General features: G+C 48.2%; 1 protein-coding gene across 1 annotated transcript in view; it reads right to left on the bottom strand.

Moving 5' to 3' along the window:
• Positions 1-19,399, bottom strand: part of LOC119388279 (uncharacterized) — a 406,814-nt gene that overhangs the window by 374,472 nt on the left and 12,943 nt on the right. The gene's annotated exons all lie outside the window — the stretch shown is intronic.

Here is a 19,399-nt window from a genome sequence, read left to right as displayed (position 1 = left end):
GCTACGCCGCGGCTTAACACGACGGTATCCGCCGGAGCGCTCTTCGAGTGCCGAGCCAAGGCCGCTGCCCTCATTTTCTAAAATCATTTCACTGATCGTTTCAGCTGATAAAACAAAACACAAATATTAATCGCTGCAATAACGCTGCGCACCTGAAAAGTAAAGTTCAAACTTTCAAGTTCTGTTCAATAGACACGAACGAAAACTGCTAATTACAAATGAAATGAACAAGCTGTGATGCGCGTGGTGGAGATCTGGTCCGCTCGAGACTGCAAAAAAAGCATGGCTGATCGCTCCGTCATAGGCATCGGTATAACACGAAAATTAAACGTGTCCTAATTCACTGCAAGTAGTTGATTGTTTATTGTGCATTGATCATGAGAGCTTTCACAATGTCTATTGGTGTTTGGCAGCTATAACGCCGTTTGACGTGGACGCACCCACGTTGACGCCTGTGGTGGCACGTCTCAATCCCGACAACTGACGCCCATGATCATGATCTAACCCTCCTGGTAGCTGAAGTTGTTAACAAATACGTGGACAGAGCATATGGTGAATCCCGCGGAAAAATGGCATCAGCAAGCACATAACAAACGCTGGTACTTGATATGCACTCTTTCAAAGCGTCGCCAGATGAGGAAAGAAACGGCAAGCTGTGCGCTCCCCAATAACATACGGCTGCGCTGATACATACACTGCCACACTGCGCTTCAGGCACGCGGGAGGCAGCGGTTCGTAGCTTGAGCCGCGAACACGCGAATGAGCCGCTTCCTGCTGGCGTGTGTCTCGCTGCACGATGGCGTGACATTTGCCCGTCGACGTCTCTGGCTTTCTGCGGCGCTTGTTGAAGCAGTTTCATTAGTCGGTGCTATCGAAGCAGTGGGCGGCGGAGAAAAAAACATTATTGCTTGATGTGTAAGCTGCACTACTCTGACAACGATCCGTCACACGCTAACATGACGCAAAAGGCAGAGCATGTACGTGCATCTAGGGTGCCCCCTCGATGCAGCGCGGCCAGCGTTCCTTCGCTGGCATCGAGGTGCGCTAACTGCGTCGTCACCCAATCGCTCACCATCGGCACTGGTTAGAATCATGACGCAGTATTTCACCGCTCCCCGACCGCAAAATCGCCCGCCCACTGAGGGCACCGTGCGAGAGAGAATGTGTGAGAAATATAAGGCGCGTTTCTGAAGCTTCGTACATGTGCATCACTAGCGCAGTGGGTAGAGCGCCCGAGAGGTCGTGGATTCAATTCCCAGGTGATTCCTGCCAATGAAGCTTTTTCTCGTACTTTATCTTTGTCATCCGTTAGTGTGCATTCTACCAACGACATATTCGTGACGGAAATACGTCAGTGGAGTCTTGGTAGACCCCGGCATAAAACAGTTTCTTGTTAAAATGTTGTTAGTGATGGCCCTGACTGCCACTTACAGGTTTCCTGCAGGTCGTCTGCATTAGTTTGGTGAGGCGATAGCAGCCATTCTCAGCCGAGCAGATGAAGATGTTAATGTGCATGTGGTGTACACGGCACTTGCTTAGGTACCCCAGACATAAGGGACAGATCGTCGGCGAAATCGCGGCGATTTCAGCAAGGTACGCTTCATTACTCCCTATCCCTGAAACTGCCTCGTATAACTAGATCATCAAACGCGCGAACTCAGCGGAGGCGATTGACGACGCTTTCGAAATAACTCGTTATTCCCCACTCACTCATGCCCAAACAATGCCCTTTCAGACATGATTCCCGTGGCAGCTCTGGCTGGCGTTGCGCAGGATGGCGTTGCACAGCAGAGTGATTCAAAGGAGGACAAACAGGGGTAACCTAGTAGACATTAAGAGAAAAATGAGAATGGACAGAACGTCGGAGTGTAGAAACGAGACGGCAAAGGGTGCAGCGACAAAATCAAGAAAGGCGTAAAATGGCAGAGTGGGAGGAGCCTTCGTCCTGCGGTGGACAGGCTGTTGTTGATCGTGACGACGATCAACGTATGGGCTTATTTTTTATACAGCAGGTCTCCTCGGTTAGTGCTTTTTGCTTGATATATTGTGCAACATGCAAGGGTGTTCTTGAACGGTATAATCAGCGGATGTTGCCAAGAAAGGAAAATCCAGACAGACACGCCGTGTACCAGCGTACATAAAATTCCAACGTCGTACCGTTTCACTTCCAGGGCCCTAAGGGTATCCGCGTGGCTTAGCAACGGAATACTTGCGACATGGCTAGGTATTGAATTTTGCCTGATGCGATCCAGGCATGTACACAGGTGGGAAGGGCGTCGTTCGATCGACCGTCCTCCACAGGAGTCTTCGCCGATAATCGAACGGATATCGATCGCGGCACGCGCACTTCGCCCGCGGTTCTTGACAGCACGCGTTCAGCTTTTTCCACCATACCGAGGCCGATCAGTCGATCGAATCTCCGCCTTCTTCCCCGCCGACAAGTTGATCTTATTTAGACGCGTCCATAACGCCACTTTCCTAGCGGGTTTCGCCACTTTCCTAACGCCACTTTCCATAACGGCGCTGCGTATACGTAAGAACGCCGCGTTTCGCATATTACGCATCAGCACAAATTCTGCGCTGTACGCGAAACGCGGCGCTTTTATGTACACGACGTCGTCATGGACGCAACGTACGCCGGAGTAAAACTTGAGGACCACAGTGTCTTGGGTACCCAATTCTGAAACTCTCTAGAAAAGACAGACAGACGCAGAACTTTATTTCGGTCCTAAGAAACGCTACTCTTTCAAAGCAACGCCGTGGGCCGCTTCCGCGTGGGGACTGGTCTCTCTGGACAGCCCGTAGTTGTGGTCCTCATCCCCTCCGGCAGAGTAGCAAACCGGACGCGCGAACCTCCCTGTCTTTCCTTGCCTCGCTGGACTTCGCAAGGTACCGTCGCAATCTTCTTCTAGGAGCCGACTCGGGCCCCGTAGGCAAGGGCACCGTCGAGCATAGAGAGATTTATACAGTAAAACCTCGGTGATACGATCACGGCTCGTACGAATTTCGGGGTCATACGAATTTCTCTGTGATCCCGGCCAAGGCCCATTAGCCTGCAATGTATTGGAGTACGGTTGTTGCGAACCGATTTGCACCCCGCGACGTTTGATACGAACGTACGCTAGCGCAGAGGTACGAATAGGGGCTGCCCGCGCTGTCGTGGAAGACGCGGCAGCCACGCGCGGGCGCGGGCATGCGCGCTGCGCGACCATCAACGGTGCGTCGTTGCCTCCGAGGTACTGCGCGCGAATCTTGAAGGCCTTTAGGCGCCTTCGCGTTTAGATTACAAATGACGCTGACGTCGCGCTTTTTTTTTTTTCGATGTGTTGACGCGTGCTCCTGTGCTCGAGGCCGCAGCGTCCTTGCACTGTGTTAACATGTGCCTGCCACGTTGATGCGAGCCATGTCCTCGCAATCAGACGTTCTATGAAACAAGACTGAAACTTGGGCTGCTGGTCCGTCATGAAGTCCCATGAAACGTGGACGAAGACCCCAAAAGACGAAGCGGACGGTCTTGGCGAAGGAGCTTGGCCTTCTTAAGTCACTTTCGCCGCAGTACTCTGTAGTCATGCAAAAAAGCGTAGAAAGATTAGGAAGGGGCTACTAGCGGTCGCGGGGCACAACTCATCTGGTTTATTAATTACACACACGAGCATGCACCGTATATTTACGAGTACAAGTATGATCGTTGACTTCTAAAAATTTTACTGGCAATCATTCAGAGATGTTTATGATGTCGCTGCGGCCCTGAGAAACACTGAATCAAAACGTATACCAACATTGTTTTGTCTCATACTAATTTCCTATGTTTTCTGGTGATACGAATTTCGGATGATACGAATATTTTGGATAACCCCGCAAGATTCGTATCACCGAGGTTTTACTGTAATTGGGGACCCAAGACGCGGGATCGCCAAGCTGCGTTGGGTAGGCTACTCTTGAGTTCGCAGGAGCCGCAGAGTTTGCGAGTTGGGTCAAACGCAGGCGGCGTTGGGTCAAACGCGCGGGACGCCTGGGTAGGGGAAATTATATGCAAGACGCGGGCCACACTGTCGTGGCCCGCACATCGTCATCGTCCATGTCGCCGCAAGGCGTCTTGGGGGCCGATGCTGGGCTTTGATTTTTGGGTCTTGGGTCAACGCGAACGCAAGAACCAAAGACCGGTTTGGGTTCTGCGCAGGCGCTGCCGGCACACAAATTTCTTGGCTTCGCAAGCCTCTTGGGTTCCCAATGCTAAAGCTCGCTGATGTTACGGGGAGCCTGTTTCATTCACAAGAGAACGCGCCCGGCGAGACGGTCGCGATTTTTGTCCATCTATCAGCTCTCGTCGGCGCGTTGTCTAAAATTGTTTGCGGCATATCTGCTTCTACGCAGTGTACTTTGCCTCTTAATTACCAAGCTGTGTCTAATTTCCACTGCATGAATCATAGGAAAGGCATCCATTGCCTGAATTATAGGAAAGACGCAGTTTTTCAAGTATTAAAGGTTGCCTGCAACGCCAAAGACCAATGACCGGTATTTTTACGGCGGTCAGTGTCAATACGAACGACAGCAGGATTGTCGTTTGCCACTGAACAGGCCAAAGATTATCGCCCAGAATTTACGGCAGGTCCCTGTGGCAATCCGTGTAGCGAAGCCTTGACGAGATCGCAAGAAAAACGACACACCCGACAAGAAGAGCACAGTGGCTTTTGGAAATTAACGTAATTGATCGGTTAAGGTGAAAAAAAATTCGGCTGATCCCACGCCTTGTGAGAATCGGTTTCATGCGAAGCAGTAGGAGAGTAATTCTCTATGCTGCAATTTTCGGCTTTGAGCCGAGCCTTATGAGGTGAACCGACGTATTTTAAATGCGAAGCATTTCTTAGCGAACCTCAGGCACTTTGGGCGTTTTTATCTACTCATCTATCAATCTCTCTATCTATCTATCCGCCTACGTCTGAGAGCTGTCGCGGTCGTCTCCATAGCTTGTAGCATACCAAAATTTGCATAGCATAGGATGAGTGTATGACGACCATGATTCAATGAGGATGACATGAGTAACGCAAAATACCTGTCGCGTACGTCATGAAACCCTTTCTCTCAGCCACGTGTGGCACATACCCGCATACCAGAGTTCATGTGTTGCGGGTATGTGCCAAAGGTGATAACAGAGTATCAATCAACGCAGTAACCGCGAAAATACACATTGACACGGAAGGAAAGAGACTCCATAGTGAAGGGCTTCGGAAATTTCGACCATCTGGTGTTCTTAAACGTGCGCTGACATCGCACAGTACACGGGCCTCTAGCATTTCGCCTCCATCGAAATGCGTTCACCGCGGCAGGGATCGAACCCGCGACCTTCAGGTCAGCAGCCGAGCACCGTAACCACTGCACCACAGCGGGCGACACAAGGAAGGTTAGGAAGCTGAAGACGGAGCATCCCTGGAAGATGCTGCGCTACCATCCACTCGTCCACGTGGTCCGCAAAGTCGACCACGTGGATTGCGCAAAAACCGCGGTCAATGCTTCCTACAATAACTCTGCCGACAGGACCATGTCTCTCATGATTACCGGTGACTTCACCATTGATTTATCAAAACCAAACAACGCCTGGTTCTTGGACGGCATGAAAGACGGCTTGGATGTGGACAGGGCATCACAAGACCTCGGTGCACGTCCAGGACAGAAGGCGTCATATATAATTTCTTCGTAAAAGCCATCCGCAGTTTCCACCAGCTCTACTATGCCTCGCACTTCACTACACTTCGACCGTTCGTAGCCGCGATCAAGAACGGATCCGATAACAAGTCTTATTCAAGAACTGCCAAGAACCCCTTCCACACATGCACACGGGTTCGTGAAACGTGCATGCGTTCTCCGTCATAACGGATAAATATAAGCATAACGAATGTAACGCAACTCACACAACTGTGACTTTAACACATTGCAGTGCACGTGCCACTCGGCTGTGTTTATATCTAGGGAATCTTTTCTGAATAAAGCTTAGTTGCGAGTAGCGCCCGTCGTGTGCATCTGTGTTCCTTCATTGTGCTATTCGAATTCGCGCTATCCAGTATTGAAGCATATAAGCACTGCATATCAGCTTATTGCGTCTGGTGTTGTTCTTGGTATCGTTAAGCAACTGTAAACTACTGGTTATATAACACATGTGCGACTCTTCAAAATATGTGTGTGCGTATACCATTTGCACATTTCTCTAGCGTCATTCCGTAACCTTTCGTTCAATGTAAAAAACTGCGACAGTCACCTTCCTGCGCATGCTTCGCATAACATCGATTCTCACGTTACGTGGGATCTGCCGAATTTTCATTTGATTCACATATACATATATATGGTTTTCTATATACCCTGACACCGGACAGTGACAGTCGACGACAAAGGTAGGCCCTAAGGTCCATAATGTGTACATTGAAGTCACCGACTAGTAAAAAAACTCGGCAGATTCCACGTACCGTGGGAGTCGATGTTATGCGAAGCATGTGGCGAGTAGGTGACTGTGGCGTAACTTTTTTTACTGAGCGACACGTTACAAAATGACGCTAAAGATTTGTATATATTTTACACGCACACATATATATGTTGAAGAGCCGCATATGAGTTATATAACCAGTTGTTTTCGGTTGGGTAACGCTGCCAATGGCAACGTGGGTATTACCAAAACCAGAAGCGGTAAGCTGATATGTAGTGCTTATACGTGTCCCGAAAACGCACGCACGTTTCACGAACCCGTGTGCATGTGTGCAAGAAGTTCTTGACAGTTCTTGAACAAGGGCATCATCACCATGATCAGTGAGCACCAGCAGCTTGTGATGACTTGTTATAGGATCCGGTCGTGATCGTGGTGACGAGGGGTCCATGTGTAGTGAAGTATATGGTATAGTAGAGCTGTTGGAATTCGTGGATGCCTCGGTCATTTCGTCGACAAATTATCTGTCGACAGAGCCGGTGACATGTCCGACCCTGAAGCCACCCTTCGTGTTGGTGAGGTATAGGCCGTCGAGGCTGGTAGGCCTGGATAGTGCTACGTAGACCAACTTCAGTGGATGGTTTTTGTCGTATTCGCAGACTACCTGGGCGTATGCGGCCTACGTAGCCTAGTCTACAAAGCGGCTGTCAATTATTCTGGCATCATCCTCGGTCAGCATGAGGCCATTGCCCAGCCTCGTAAGAAATGAAGAGGACACTGCGTCGTTCTGGTGGATGAAGTGCACTTTACGGTGCTGTGATGTGGATATCATATGTAACATTCGTTAATGTATTCCTCATGGGTCGAGCAATGCTTCAATATAGCTTCCTAAATCATAGGAATACAAATGTAATGTTTATTAGACTGCTATAAAAGAGTAGCCAACACTGGAACTACAGACGTTCATCTGATATGACGCCTATATCGTAGGAGTACACATCGTAGGAGTATCATGTAGTGTTTATTGCTGTCTTGTAAATTAGATAGCCAGCACCACAACCACAATTGACGTTGCACCGTTGTACGCCTGCGTAGGCTGTTTTTCCAAGCCAGTTTATAGACCTGGCGTGGCTCAGTGGTAGAATACCTGATTGCCACGCAGAATGCTTGGGTTCGATTCCTGCTGGGATCCTAATTTTTATTATTTCCATTCGTTGAGTCAACGCTGCCGATGTTGGTTTTCCTTAACGCTCTAGCATTTAAGTTACCAACGTCTGTTCGCGCCGTTCCTGGGTAGATGTAAACTGTCAATCACCTGTGGCGCATACCCGTACACCGCGGCCCGTGGTAAACGGGTATGTGCCACACGTGTCTAGTGGAAAGGGTTTGACGACGTACGCGACAGGATATTAACGTTATTCATGTCATGACCCGGCAATCATATTCGTCAAATCCTCTTACCCTCCCATGCAAATTTTGGTCTACACCAAGTTAAGGAGGCGATCATGAGGGCACCCAGACGTAGGCGGCTAGATAGATAGATAGATACGTAGATAGAAACGCTCAAAGTGCCAGAGGTTCGCTAAGAAATGCTTCGCATTTAAAAAGGGTTTGTGCTTGCAGGCATTTTATATTGTTTTGCCACAATTATGATTGATATTAGTCTATTGTGAAACCTATTGTTAAAACCACGCATCTCCACGTAGTGAATGATGACGAGTGGTCGAGTAGGTGTGTAAGCACGGACGCCGACATACGGATGGACGGTCATGCCTTGGCGGTCCCACTCCAGTGTAGTTTCATTCTGAGCCACCAGAAGACGCCACCAATAGAAAACAGGCCCTTATACGTAGCTTATCTAGATATCACCGGGGCGTATGACAACGTCAATCAGGAAATTTTGTGGGATATATTGAAAGAAGTGGGCATAGGGGACGGCTGTATACAGCTTTTGAGGGAAATATACCGAGAAAATACAGTTTGTATAGAATGGGAAGGAATAAGTAGCAAGGACAGCGTTGAAATTAGCAAGGGGCTGAGACAGGGATGTCTTTTGTCCCCGCTGTTATTCATGCTGTACATGGTGAGGATGGAAAAAGCGCTAGAAGGTAGCAACATTGGATTTAATTTGTCACACAAACAGGTCGGCACGATGGTTGAGCAGAAGCTTCCAGGTATATTTTATGCTAATGATATTGTCTTATTTGCGGACAGTCAAGATGATATACAGCGACTGGGAGATATATGCGGAAGGGAATGTGAGGCTCTAGGACTAGGATTTAGTGCAACAAAATGTGGATTCATGGCATTCAATGATCACGAAGACCATGCTGTCATAATGCAGGGCCAAAAAATACCGACGATAGGCGAGTAAAAGTACCTCGGGGACAGATATATGGATGTACAAGAGAAAGCATCGGTAGCAAAGGGAAAGAGGAATGCTGCAATTATGAAGCACAGAGCTTTATGGGGATACAATAGGTACGAGGTGCTTCGACGGCTGTGGAAGGGTAGAATGGTCCCGGGGCTTACATTTGGGAACTCAGTGGTGTGCATGAAGTCAGAGGTACAATCAGGAATGGATGTAAATCAAAGGACGGTGGGCCGCCTCGCGCTGGGCGCTCACGGGAAGACGACAAATGAGGCTGTAAAGGGTGATATGGGGTGGACAGGCTTTGAAGTGAGGGAAGCTCAGAGCAAAATGAGATTCGAACAGAGGCTGAGGAAAATGAAGAAGAATAGATGGGCAGAGAAAGTTTTCAGGTATTTGTATAGAAAAAGCGTTGACACGCAGTGGAGAAAAAGAACTAGGAGGCTCACCATTAAATATACGGCTAGCAGTGCGGGCGATATGGCAACAAGGAGCATCAAACGGAAGGTGAGAGAGGCGGAGAGGACTTATTGGATGGCAGCGATGGAAAAGAAGCCGGCTCTGAGTAACTACCGAAAGGGAAAAAACGAAATAAGGAGGGAAAGGTTTTATGATAATTCAAGGGGAAGCGCTTTGCTGTTTGAAGCAAGGTCGGGCTGCCTTAGAACGCGTAGTTATAAAGCGAGATTCAGTAACGAAGAAAAACAATGTACATGCTGCGGGGGAACTAAGGAAACGATGGAACATGTACTGATTGAATGTGGCGATATTCACCCAGGTATACGTGTGGGCACGAGTCTACATGAAGCCTTGGGTTTTAGGGACAGCAATGGAAAGCTGAACACGTCCGCGATAGAAATAAGTAAGAGACGGTTAGAGTATTGTTGGCAGAAAAGTGGAGATAAAGTACAAAAATAAATAATGGGGAAAAATAAGGTCATTCTGCCTTAAGAGGCCGAGAGATGGACCGTGAATTTATATTTTTTTTGGTATAATAACATAGATTTAATCAGTGTAGTTAAGGTATTAAGCCAACTTGAAACAAGGAAGTTTTTTTTTTTCTTCGAGCCGGTGGCACACATGTCACCGCCCCGTTATAAAGGGGACGCTCATAGCATCCATCCATCCATCCATGGAAAAAAAGGGAGGAAAATGCGCTCTCCCCGTCGCAGCATGGGAAGGCGAAGAGCCTATCCCTGCTGCAACCAACTCCATGGCTGCAACTAATCCATTCTTTTCAGGGGCGCCGCTGCTTCCACAATCTTCTTTGAAACGTTTCAAATGTGCGTGACGCCTCCCCCCCCCCCCCTCAAAAAAAAAAGATTAAGCGTGGCCCAGAGAGCCTTTGTACTACCGTGCAATGTCCAGGAAAGAGGTGCCTCTCTCTCTCCTGGAAACATATGACCGGAGTCTTTCATTTAATATATTTACAATAGAGCGGTTAGGCGCTGAGCCACGCTGCTGCAAGGGTTGCTTGAAATAAAAAAAATCTGCAGATCCCACGTTCCGTGGGAATCGTTGTTATGGAAAGCATGCGCGGGATGGTGACTGTGGCGCAATTTTTAACATTGAGGGAAACGTTACGGAATTACGCTAGAGAAATATGGAAGTCGTATACGCACACTCATATGTTTAAGAGTCGCATATGTATTATATAACCAGTTGTTTCCAGTTGCGTAAGCATGCCAACAGCAACATGGGTGTTACCAACACCAGACGCGGTAAGCTGACATGTAGTGCTTATATGTTCTTCAATACTGGGTAGCGCGAGTCCGAACAGGACAAAGAAGTCGCACAGGTGCACAGCACAGGCGTTATTTGCAACTAAGCGTCATTGAGGAAAGTTTCCCTAGATATCTCCACAGCCGAGTGGCACGCGCAGGCGCACTGCACGTACGTTACGGTCATAGTTACAGTTGTTATGCTTATACTTGTCCGTTATGACGGAGAACGCACGCACGTTTCACGAACCCGTCTGTATGTGTAGAAGTTCTTGACAGTTCTTGAGGGTCATCATCACCGTGATCAGTGAGCACCAGCTGCTGGACGGGACTTGTTAATCGGGCCCGTTCGTGATCGCAGCTACGAACGGTCTAAGTGTAGTGAAGTTCGAGGTATAGTGCAGCTGGTGGAAATTCTGGATGCCTCTTACGATGAAATGATCTATGATGCCTCCTGTCGTGGACGTGGCAGCGAGGTCTTTTGATGCCCTCTCCACATCCAAGCCGTCTTTCACGTAGTATAAGGACCAAGCATCGTTGGGTCTTGATAAATCAATGTTGAAGTCACCGGTAATGATGAGAGGCCTGGTTCTCTCAGCAGATTTATTGTAGGAAGCATTGACCTCGGTTTTTGCGTAATCCACGTGATTCACGTTGCGGACCACGTGGACGAGTGGACGGTAGTTGAGTTCTTCCAGGGTGTTCTGTCTTCAGCTTGCTCACTTTCCTTTCGTCCGCCGCTGTGGTGTAGGGGTTAAGGTGCTCAGCTGCTGACCCGAAGGTCGCGGGTTCGATCCCGGCCGCGGCAGTCACATTTCGATGGAAGCAAACTGCTAGATGCGGGTGTTCTGTGCGATCTCGGTACATGGTAAAGAATACCCGATGGCCAAATTTCCGGAGCCCTTCGCTACGGCGTCTCTCAATGATATCGTGGTTTTGGGACATAAAACCCCAATCATTATTCTTATTATCACTTTCCTTGCGTGTCAATGTGTGCGTTCGCGGTTACTGTGTTGGTTGAGACTGTGTATGACCTGTGGCACATACCCGCATAACATTAACTCTGGTTTACGGGTATGTGCCACACGTGACTAAGAGAAAGGGTTTCATGACGTACGTGACAGGTATTTTGCGTTATTCATGTCATGACTAGTGAATCGTGTTCGTCATACACTGATCCCCTGCTATGCAAATTGTGGTGTATTACAAGTTGTGGAAACGACCAGGAGAGCACCCAGACGTAGGCGGCTAGATAGATAGATAGATACATAGATAGAAACGGCCAGAGTGCCAGAGGTTCGCTAAGAAATGCTTCGCATTTCATAATGATTCGGTTTCTGAACCGACTCTGAACCTCTCTAAAGAAGAGTAGAAGACGGTTCGTTTGTGCAGTAACTCATATGCTTTTACCATCTTCAGTGTCTCGGCACTTGTGGGACTAAATTTCGTGATTGCAGCACGCTAGCTGATTTAGACCCCTGGCTTAGCGAGTGGGAGCTGCAAAACCGCTCCCGGGACCGCATTTGTCATTTGGGGGGGGGGGGGGGGGGGGGATAGACAGCTCAGACATATAGCTAACTCAGAGGGGATTGTGGCTGCGCCCAGTGAGCTCTCGTTGAAAAGGTCCATCGGAGGGACACGCTTGGGCGCGTCTATGTTTTCTGGGAAGATCTCATTTCCTAGGTGTCTATGGCGACCGATGCCGGCGATACTGAGACGGTAAATGAGCTACGTCGCGCGCTCTCCTTAGTGAAGTTTGCCTAGAAAATAAGGTATCACATGATCTACATGAGCAAAAGGATGATTTGCTAAATTTAGTTTTGCTAGAGGTTGTTAGTTCGTATGGCGTAAATTGTGCACGTGTTGTCTGACTATTTCGTGCAGTCCGAGCTTTATTCCTGCTACCTCTCTGCTAGATCAGTCGCCGTGCACTGCAACAAGCAAATGGCTGTCACATCAATGATTTTCGAGGATACAATGATCATTCGCAAAGCAGATGTGTTACCGTTATGCAAGTGTAATTATTACGCTCGCAAATACATCTTTCATCGAGAAGACGACGTACTGAAAATCACGTGTTTCCAAACTTCATTAGGCATCAGGGCGCCTGACGTTTGTTTTGCTGCGCGCGGCTGGGAACGCTAGAGCTCACGCAGCCATCGCATTTTACGCTGCAGTCGGAGAAATATGGCTCGCTAACTGACGGCTTGCAAAATAGTTACTGCGCATATGCGAGCAAGTTTGTTTTCCACACGAAAGCCTCAACGACAGGCAGACGAATTATTTTTTTCCATTCACCACTAATCACTGTCTTTCCTTTCTTTCGTGTTCCCCTTTCTCTCAGTGGAAGAGGAAACTTACAATGAGGCGTGACATTCCTGAAGTACGTTTTCAGAAGCGTTGGTGCTGATCCTGCACCTTCGCTTGAATGTGGAGAGGTGAAGACACATAGAGCGAGAAAAGCGAAGGAGAAGTTTTACAGGTGTTTGCAAAGTGGGTGAAAGGGGTGAGATCCTCTACGACGGAATTGCTTTGTCGGCGCCTTCGGGAAACGGGAGACAGCATGAACTGTAACAACATGGCAAGTTGGTGCTTGTTCATATTTGAAGAAAAACAGCGCTCATAAAGACGTAGACAAAAAAGAAAGAGAACACACGCAGCGCTGCACTCACAACTGAACGTTGTTAGTGCAGCGCTACGTCTTTATGAGCGCTGTTTTTCTTCATATATGAACAGCACGAACGAATGGATTCGCAACGCGCTGTTGAGTACACTAGCGAGCGCGTAGCAATGGGCATTTCTGAGAACGCGTCCTCCGCTACCGTCGCGGTGTGATGACGTCACCGAGGAGTGAAGAGGCCCTAGCTAGTCCAGAGGGTGTCGACCGGGGGTCGCTCACTATCTTGCAAAGTGTCAATGGGCCTTTTTCAGGTCCGAACAGCGCCTCCATTGGAGATCACCGAAATCGAAACTGGGGGTCCGCGGCCTCCGAAATTATCCGCCACGCACCGGTAAAAAATCTCGTGGGTCTGGTATTTTTCGGGATAATTTCCAAACGACGCCAGGTGCCCTTAAGTTCGCACCTGTCGCCACCCTGTGCAACGTTTTATAGAAGTAGACCCGAGAACGAACACTGGCGGCGCGGCAGTCCCGGCGATGTGACGTCACGGCAAGGACTCGCTTGCTCCGCCGCCGAGGATCGCCTTTCTTTTTTTTTTTTTTTTTGCGCCCGCCACGTAGCCGCTCTTTAGCTATACGGTGGTGATTAGTGCTCAATATGCGATGCAAATCTCCCAAGGTAAAAGGTGGAAGTTTACACTACTAGCGAAAGCTAAGTGAGCTGTAGAAAGTTTGGATAATATGGCTATAATGGGTTAATTCCCGTCCGCACGGAAGATTCACTGTGAAAATGGTGATGCATGAGAGCAAGACATTCGTTGTTTTCACCGCGTACTCCGAAACATCGGTGCTAATAAAATTTACGCTAATAGTTCTCACTTCACTTACAACTTGGCGTAGTGTCCACGGTTACAACATGCATCCCGAAGAATTACAAAGGAAATTAGGACGTTTTCAATTCACTAACTACATTGCAGTTTATCATACAAGTTATGTCTGCCTTTGCAGGTAATCTAGGGGATTTGACAGAATTGCGCTTTCTGCAACAGAAGACTTTAGGTGAATCTGTCTATCATAAACAATTACTTAATACATCCGGAACATTAAACAAAATAATACTGCCAGACACACAATGGCTCCGGAAATGCTGAGATGTTAGTATACTTGGGTTATGTAAAGATTTCTTCTCAACACTCGTCTGGGATTATGCGGCCGTAAACCCCGATTTGCATGAACTGCCGGTCCGATAAACCGCCGGGTCATAAGCGGTTACGTGAAATTCTCATGGGAGCACTGTTGAAAGCAATCGTCTGCAAAACAAACGCTTGAAAGTCGAAATGAGCGTTCTGAACTGTTTCGATGGCGCTCTCAGCGAGGTGGCCCACGTATTAAGTAAACGTCCTTCGTCTCAATGAGTCAATGAATGAATGGTCTCGCCCGTCATGTCCGCGTAGAGGTTTGTGACGCTCAGGGGTATATCAAACGCAAGGAAAAATAATTTACGAGCTGGCTATCTAATCTAGTACTTATACAAGTGTAACGGCGCCGTTGCTGCGATGCTGCATGAAGACACAATCTGGCAACAATAAGAGGTTTCCGCAATTAACCTCAACTTGTTTTTGTAGTGAAATGAAGCCCTGAAATTATTGCGAGGAAAACGTGAAACTAAACAACATGATGACTGAGCGAGTACACAAGAAAGAGAAAAGCAACAACTGCGGCGGTATACTCAGGCAAGTGCTTTCGAGATATTTTGCGAAACTCAGTACTGCATGCGTTTACTGTAATCGTGCGCGGGGATTGGCACAGCGGCAAGAACGCTGTCCGCAGATCGCGGATACGTCCGATGCAAATAACACTTGTGGAGGCGAAGCCATCATATTTTTTAAAGCAATCGCCCGTGAACAACGTAACCTGATAATGTGAATAAGGTGTCTTGTGTGCCAAGACCACGACATGATTGTGAGGCACGTTGCAGATTAATTTTGACCACCTCGAATTCTTTAACGTGCTCCTGTATCTAAGCAGAGGGATGCTACTTTTCACACCCATCAGAATGCGATTGCTGTGGTCGGGAATCAGACCCATCCCCGAGGTTAGCAGCGCGACACAACGACAAACCTGATCACCCCTTTCAGAGCGTGCACGACGGAGCGCGGGCACCATTGGCGACTGTGAAGAAAAAAATACACAGCTTTTTGTCGTTTTACTAGAAACATTATCGATGCTGTTTTCGTCATTCATCTGAAGCTTTAGACAGGCAGAAAGCAAACGCAAACAGCGGAACAACGTACGAAGCAAGCGCATGATAGGTGTCACGGCGGACGTCGAAGAGTCCGTGTCGTGACGTCATCCAGGCCTCCCGCCAGGCGGCGCCACCCCACCTTCTCGGGGCTAATAGAAGCTGTTCGGCTCTGTGACCCCCCCCCCCCCAAAGACATGGTGCGCCTCCAGTCACAACCACTACACATGCGCAGGCAAGTCACCCGAATAAAGTCTATTGTTATCCTATCGTTAACTGGCGTCACGTGAAACAGTCGAACACACATACGCTGCCAAACACTCGTCACCTCCCCGCGAGGGGAATGCAGGTTTCCAGGTAATGTCCTACGAGTCTCAAAAATAGGAGCAGGCAAGGTCAAGTTCTTTGCGTACTTCAAAAACGCTTCTACAGTCACCTGAGTACAAAAGCGCGCAACCAAGCAATTCCTGGAATCCTCGGCCAGGCATTCATGATGTACAGTGCTACACGCTTTCTTCGCTTCTTTATTTCTCTCTCTCTCTCTTTTTTTTTCAACAGCCCCATGGGGTTATATTGTGCACCGAAGACGTGGCGACTAGATTTAGCCACTGGTACCACTGGGCTAAACACTGAAGTCTGGAGAAATAACTCATCCATGTTATGGAGGCTTAGAGATGTTTAGAGGCGCCATTTTTGACGAACGTCGGAACTGACGTGAAACAAATTGATGTTTTTTCTTTTCACAGATGGCGCCACCACCAAAAAATGTTCGCGAGATTTATTAATTCTTGAAAATTTTTTGTTTCAAGCACTGCTTCATAAAGTTAGTGAGTACTGGTAATACAAGGCACTACATGGTCCTGCTAATGTGCAATACTTGTTTAGAATTAGTCTCTAAAAGACAAAAAAAAGTAAATTTCACGAACCTGGCAAGCAGGAAAATGAGCTGAATTCACTGCTGTCCTACAAATTTTCTAATTAACTTACGACAATTTTCTCTTCATAGAGACCTAGAGAAACGCTTGAGAGTTTCAGCTTGGATAGTTTTGTCTCTTCGTCGGTAATGCCTGACCAAGTAGAGCCATAAATTGCCCAATTGAAGTAGTAATAATTCATGAACAGCTAATCAGAACATAAAACAACTTTGCTTAGACATAAAGTACATTGTCGCCTGGAAACCCATTCAATATAGTTGTTCTACACAGAACAAGAAAAAAAGTTATTTACTCAGAAACTTCCATTGTTTTGACTATTTTCATCGGAGCCTGCATCAATTTATAATTGCTTAACTGGCAATATCTCTTCATAGAAACCTTGCATAACCCTTATTTAAAAGGCTCAGCAAATTTTATTTCGTTATGGTGAAGAGTTTTGCCGCACTGGCAGTACAACGGAGGCTTGCACAGCAAAAACGCAGTTTCTTGCTCCTACTGTTTTCAGTGCCACGAAATAACGCTCCAGACTAGGTGACAATACTAGCTGTCATTAGAGAGCGGAGAACGTAAACTTTCTAATGCAATACAACTTACATTCATGCATTGAGCAGAGCAAGCACAGTGCGCCAGTAAACAATTATTAAATGTCGAGCGCTTGCCACTGGAGTGGGACCGCCACCTTAAGGTGCTTCGCCCCTAAAGCAAGTTGGGGTCATCCGTCCGCGAGCCGCGCGGACGAGTCGCGGACGAGGGGAATCGCTGATGTGAGGTCATGTGACGCGCCGTCCGCCCCTCGAAATCCTGAGTCGGTCCGTCGTGTGAGTGCACCATTAACGAGCGCCTAAACTGCAATACATGGGCCTCCAGCATTTTGCTTCCATCGAAATGCGGCCGCCGCGGCGGGGATTTCATCCCGCGACCTTCGGGTCAGCAGTCGAGCAGCGTGACCACTAGACCACCGTGGCGGGTACTTCGGGTGTTCTGGGGAGCACCACATGAATCGGTGTTAGGGCCACGACTATTCTTTATATCAATGACGTTGTCAATTGCGTTGAAGAAGGTGTGAAGTTGCGGTTGTTCGCTGATGACCCATGGTTGCTTACACTTGCGTGTGCGGTACTGATGATCAGAAGCTACTAAATGCTTCTCTCGGTAAAAATAGTGCGCAAATAGCACGCAGATTGTGCTTTTCTGCAACGACAAGAATATCACCTACAGAGCGACAGTACATATTGACAGGGAAGGGAAAGGTCGACAGCAGTGTAGTTGTCAGGCGTGGTTGTGTGCCGTCACTGCCGCGTGTTTTGATTTGATAAATGTGTTGCGCTATTCCACCTGTCTTGCCTTAGGGCATTCGGAACCACCCCAATCTGTGAAAATGGCTTCAGAATTTCAACCAAGAAATTTGACAAGTTGCATTATAGTCGGACACAAAGTCCATGGCATGTCCTCCTCAAAGGAGGATGCACCAATGGGCGCGCACTCCAGAGTGACATCACAAACCGGACGGCAGCTGACGCCGCCTTCGGAGAACACTGCCGAGTGCGTGAGTGGCATAATGCAGCGCTAAAAAACACACACCACAAAGTAAGGAACACAAACCGACGGGACAGCGCCTGTCCCGACGGTTTGTGTTCCTTACTTTGTGGTGTGTGTTTTTTAGCGCTCCATTATGTCACTCAGCAAGCACCAACTCGCCCAACAACACGTTCTTCTGAGTGCATGAGCGCGACCATTTTCTTTGTCGCTGAGGCGATCAGACGCCGCGCTTCGGTCGTCTGGGCGGGCCCTCTCCGGACTTCTGAAGTTGTATGCGAACAGCTGGGTGATCCAAGAAAGGAAACGATAGGGCACAGAGGACAGCCACCTGTGTGAACTTTTACAATCCGTATACGTTCTGCGCGTCGCTCCGTCAGACGAAAACAAGTCTCATCGTTTTTAGCCTGGGCAAATAGTCGACCAACGGACTTTCACAACATCAAGTACGGTCGTACTCCATCTCCTTGAAGTGCAAAGCAACATCTAAAAGGAGTTGCATTTTTCTCTCCTAGTGGTTTCAGTCCATTACTACGGATCCCTTATCGGCTTCCAGACTTCAGGTCGCCCCGCGCAGTGCGTTTTTTACATTCGACCGGGGCTTTTGGGCTCTAGCCAGAATGTTCAAAGCGCGGCTACAAGGTAGGCTTACAGTCGCAGAACTTGTCGCGTGACGGAAAAAAAGAAGTATGATTTCGCTTAGCTTTTTGGAATATTTTACAGCGAAAGCTGTTATGAGATCATTTCACCGGCCGTTTTTGGCGCCGTAGTTGTCCGCCGCCGCCGGTGTCCGTAACCAGTATCGCTCGAAATAAAAAAAAAAACTAAAGAAAAAAATTCCAGGATGGAACGAGGTTCGAACCTGGGCCCTCTGCGTGGGAGCCCAGTATTCAACCTCTGAGCCATGCCGGTGCTTGAAACTGCTTTGCAAAAAGGTCCTATACAGGCTTCATGTCGGGAAGGAACCACATTAGCATATGCAATATAGCGTGGTAGAAGAGTAAAATAAGCATCAAGCGTCGCACAACGCGAATTCTGTAAGCAGGCATCACACAATGCGAATTGCGCAACGAGTCGGTGTTGAATGCTTCCAACCCATTACATGGGCTCTGCCATATTTCTTCGTCGTCATCAGGCACAGCATCAACAAAGTGCGCATAATGCCTTACATGTGTTTAGCAGGTACCACGGCTCTCCGTAGAATGACGAAAAATGGCACAGTGCCTGCTGCCCTACTTCTCAAAAACTACAATGATTTATAGCGTAGTGGGTTCCTCGCAAGTCCACTTGTATTTGTTTCCAAGGAAGCCCATAAGCGCATGATCCATTTACTCGGGGTCTCAATAAAATTACAATGATTTAGAGCGTAGTGGGTTCCTCGCAAGTGCACTTGTATTGGTTGCCAAGGAAGCCCATAAGCGCATGATCCATTTCCTCGGGGTCTCAGAAAGGTCTTCGCCCCCCCCCCCCCCCGTCTCTCTCCCACGTCAACGTATGTTATACAGCATGACGGGAGAGGGAAATAGCGACCGGGCGTCACCCAATGCAACTTGCATAACTGGT

Source organism: Rhipicephalus sanguineus, chromosome 3, assembly GCF_013339695.2.
Source record: "Rhipicephalus sanguineus isolate Rsan-2018 chromosome 3, BIME_Rsan_1.4, whole genome shotgun sequence".
Taxonomy (NCBI): Eukaryota; Metazoa; Arthropoda; class Arachnida; order Ixodida; family Ixodidae; genus Rhipicephalus; species Rhipicephalus sanguineus.
Note: the sequence above shows the minus strand (reverse complement) of the source record. Positions and strands in the feature narration are given on the sequence as shown.